At 36.5% G+C, this 4,720-nt stretch overlaps 1 pseudogene across 1 annotated transcript; it reads right to left on the minus strand.

Annotated features, from left to right (window-relative positions):
• Positions 1-1,033: 1,033 nt before the first annotated feature.
• On the minus strand, positions 1,034-3,649 carry LOC143606696 (allene oxide synthase CYP74A2-like; annotated as a pseudogene). Its single transcript, XR_013148799.1, has 2 exons — positions 2,739-3,649; positions 1,034-1,633 (listed from the first exon to the last, which is right to left on the minus strand). The product of XR_013148799.1 is annotated as an allene oxide synthase CYP74A2-like (transcript).
• Positions 3,650-4,720: the final 1,071 nt, after the last annotated feature.

The following is a 4,720-nucleotide window of genomic DNA, read 5'->3' on the forward strand; positions in this document are numbered from 1 at the left end:
CGACCACGATCTAGAAGATTGATGGAGATTACCTTCCACCAAAGTTTTACTCTCTCATTCTTAAACCGCCACCGCCACTTGTAAGCAAGGAAACATTCATGTCCCAAAAAAACACAACATAGTCTGTTCGGTGTTGGACAACATGACTCTCCATCGAAGAATGTGACGACCTAACACGCAAAAAGGTTGCCGATAATAATAATAATAATAATAATAATAATATAAAGCAGCATGTAATTGTTTTTTTAATCTTTATTCTAATAATTCTTTGTTTGTTTCTTAAAATGGTATGGATAAAATACAATGAATCTAAAGGTGACTCTTGGAGGGTATATCTGGCCAAGTATGGAGATATTATGACTTATGAGAATACAAGATCCGGAGCAACATAGATTGATAGATACAAGAATTGATGGTCGGGTGTAAAGGATTAACGCCTTAAAGTTAACTAAGAATCATTTTTGCAGGTTTGGATGTGAAGGGATAGTGAACACCGCGCAAGAGGGGGGTGTGAAGAGGGTTTTTTCTTCTACTTTTTTTTTTGGGAAGAGAGAAGGGGGGGGGGGGGGGGGGGGATGCAAGCTTTCGGAGACGAGAAAAGCTGCCATGGGCTGAGCACTATTGATTTCATTATTATTATGCTAGGCTAAACAACCTGTGAACTTCTCCTGGTGAAAGCTTTTGTATTATGATCAACTAGTTTTTGTTTTGTACTAGATATTGGGATTGGAATTATTAACTCTTTAAGTTATTTTGAATTTCTATTTGTTTTTCATGTAAAAAATTTGATTTTGTTGCATGTCATATTATTAAATATGTTTTCTTTACATAAAACCCGTTAAATTTCGTCTTACAATTACCACATATCTGACTCTTAATTTAAACATAGTTTATTGGGTCTATGTCCTTTATTGATACTAATTAATTGAATGACTTCTTATATTGGCTTATACAAAATAGACACAAAACAAAAGAGGACCACTATACTCGATTAACCACAAAACCATGAGATTTATTCTTATCCACATAGTAACGAGCACAACATATCATGTACTAGCCCTCTTCAAGGATGTAAATGTAATACTCGCACCCAATGCAGATTCACTTGCCTCCACCTCAAACGAGTCATACCGTCGAAAAAGTTCAATCACAAACAACCTCGTTATCAACACGACAAAGTCTTTCCCAGCACACTGCTTATTTCCAAGCGTCGTACTCTCGGTCTCTGGTCCATTAGACCACATAACATACTTCAACAAAGCCTCCCCGTCCCCAACGAACCGATCAGGGACAAACTCCTCGGGTCGGTCAAACACTTTAGGGTCTTTGGTTGCAAATGGTTGGAACCCGAATAACATCTCTCCTTCTTTGACTTCGAATGTGGCGTCGTGTGATGAGATTGTGAAGTCGCTTTTGGCTTTGCCGTATTGTAGAGGTACTGGTGGATCAATGCGGAGAGACTCATACACGGCGGACTTCATTAGTGGCATTTGCTCGATGGCCTCCATTGTTACCTTGCCATTGCCATATGATATTATAGCGGTTCTTATTTCTTTTGCTAGTTGGGCAAGTAAGTTTTCACCAGCAAGTGCGATCCATTTGAGTGTGTTGGGGAACAGGATCTTAATTCCACCTGTTAATGCAAACAAGTTATTTCGTCAAAATAGTTATTTTTTTTTTTATGTCCACATAATTTAAAATCGGTAATAAACTTAAATAATGTTTTGCCTTTAAAGTTAGTTTTTTAAATTATCTAAAAATGTTCAGTTCACGTTTTTAATTATTATTTTTTTCTGTCATTTAAGAAATAAAGTTTTGTATTTATATTTGTTAACTTTTAGTTTTACCATGTAGGCTAATTAATTAATTCATCGAAGTAAGAATAATGGTGAAGAATCTAACCGGCGGGGGGATCCCAAAAATAGTTATTCCTAAAATAGTTATTCCTAATTAACCTTTTACAATTTTAATCATGCTTTTATAAAATTACTTATTTTTTATGTTGAATCCTACGTAAACAGGATCCGAAGATTAACTCGGCATGTTAGAAGTCGTGTGCAAATGTTATGTCGATACGACATAAACAAATCACCCAACGTGAAAAGTGATGAACCATGTAAAACTAAACCATCGAGTCCAACGGTTTAATTCTTGTCACTGTCAACTCTGACGGATTCATCTTTCATCGAAGTTCTCTAAATTGAAGTCAAGGGTTCATCACTTTCTTCCGTGGATTTCTCAACAACAATTCATGGAAAACAAACACTATGGTTGTGTTATTCTAAAAAAAACTAAATAATTTATACTATGGATTTAATTGATTTATGTAATAAAATAAAAAAGATAAAGATGGATGTTCAGGGTTTGAGACGTAGAAGACAAGTATTACGTCGAAAGATTTTAAAAAAATGGAGGTTGATAAGCGATTTACACATCTAATCCCTCGGAGAAGGTTCTATTTACGTCGAATCCAACAAAAAAATGGCTATTTTGATTTTTTTTTTTTTTCAAAATTATGAGTGAAGTTATAAAATGATAATAAAAGGTGACTATTTTTGAGATTTCCCCGTTGCAAGAGAATGAAGTTTATGACACATATTATATTTTTAATAAATTAAGACTATTTAGCAAAATTAAATGGTCATAGTCATTTTGATGATGATCATTTAATCTTTCTATATTTCTGGATCAATATTTCGATTTAACCCTAGTAGTATTATCAAATAACATATGCTCACCAAAAGTATTGAAGCAAACCGCGAACAAGATATTATGCAAAGCTTCATCTTTCGGAACCCCTAATGCCTCAGCTTGCTCAACCACTGGAGTCGCAACCGCCTCGAAGTAATTATACAGTTTCTGGTAGTTACTCTTTACCAAAAACGACGGTAGTCGAAAAGTATGGAGAAGAAGCTCCTCCACAAACCAAGGAAGCCCAGCAGTACCCAACGGACTCAGATTCAACAACACCCACGCATTAATTAAACTCGGACCATTTTTCTCCAACTTGTTTCCTCAGGGTTCGAGTTAAAATAAGCCCGACCCAGAAACCGGAAAGCCGCCAGCTCACCAAGGTCGTTGAACGCGGCTTTCCGGTTTTTGGCTAGCTCGGCTTCAAGTGTAACAAAGAGTTCAGTGTAAGTGAGTTCAAACTGTGGAATGACTCTGTTGCTTGAGGATTTAAGCATGAAGAACAAGAGGTTCTTAAGTTGTTCATGTCTCGGTTCGGATGGATCGAGATAAGAGAGTACACGTTATCGCCTGTGAGTTTGGTGGACGGCATGTAAGTACCGTGAACACGTCTTTCTTTCGACTTTGGACACGTCGAAGAGAATTGGAAAGCTTTTGGCGTCGAGTAGAACGATGACTTTGGAGTTTTTGCTTATGAATGGGCCGGGTGGCATGTTGGCTCGGAAGACTGTGGATTGGTATTTTTGAGCTCGGGATTGGAAGAAGCCGTCTCGGCCGCCAGGGCCGTAAAAGTACTCGAGTCGGTCTTTGATGGGTTGGATGAAAGGAAGACCGTAGGATCCTGGGATGCTACGGAGTGGGGTGTCTTGGGATGTTTCAGATGATGGATCCATGTTTGATAAGTGTTAGGGAATGGTGTGATGTGTGTTTGCATGAATGAATAGGAATGTATATAACTATATATAGACGAGTAGACGTGTACTACAAACCGGTTTAAAAACTCAAACCAGTTAGGGTGAAAAACGGTTTGTTTTGGTCAACTAAAGTCAAAACCGTTTATAATCGGTTTCGGTTCGGTTTGAAACCGGTTTTTTACCATGTTATAATCGGTTTCGGCTCGGTTTTGACCGGTTTCGGTTCGGTTAACTGGTTTGGAACTGGTTTTGGTGGAGGAAATAACAAACCGGTTCCAAACCGGTTTTTACATAATCGGTTCGGTTTCAGTTTAATTTTTAGGTTGGTTCAATTAACCGGTTTTTTTGCCCACCTCTGTAGACGAGGACAAATATGTTAAATTTTTTTTTTAATATTGTTATTATTAAATTTGTACTTTAGTTACTTTATTTTGATAACACAATTTTAAATTGTTTTTGTACAATTTGTATTTGATGACACTTAATGTACGGCATTGACTAATTGCTAAATCTAAAGTTTTGAACTATTGACGTTATGGCGAAGTACGTGGATGTGCAACAGCAATCAGCATGCTAGACTTGATTAGTCTTAGATTAAATTTGAGTGGGGTATGTAAAACGGTTGTTATTACGCCTTAAACAAAGTTCAAAAATTCAAAACATATGGAACCTATATTTGAATTTAAGAAGTTAAAAAGTCACGCAACCTGTTTACAATAAGTCGTGTTGTTTTTTGTCTACTATGCATGTTCAAAGAAATTTAGGTATGTGTATAAGGTGTAACAACTACCTTTACATACCTTGATCAGGACACACTTGTCTACTTCCAACAACTTGTTATGTTTAAGTTGGAAAAAATTTAGGTATTCTAAGACTAGCTATCTAACTTTAATACTTATTTTTCTCATGTGCAAGATTAGTCGGCATGCCAAATCAGTTTTTCATCTATTTCTCTCGCATGTTGCTTACACCCAACGCTAATACGCTATCATACATATTATTCTTCTCACATGCAACTTTATTATTTTTACATCACTATTTAACCAACAAAAGTTTAACAGGCGAACTTTAACAAAGTCTCGTCCTATTCGGTTCAAAATGTATACATCCTTACC

Source organism: Bidens hawaiensis, unplaced genomic scaffold (assembly GCF_021521415.1).
Source record: "Bidens hawaiensis isolate Kalapana, Puna unplaced genomic scaffold, B.hawaiensis_p1.1 tig00076590_1, whole genome shotgun sequence".
Taxonomy (NCBI): domain Eukaryota; kingdom Viridiplantae; phylum Streptophyta; class Magnoliopsida; order Asterales; family Asteraceae; genus Bidens; species Bidens hawaiensis.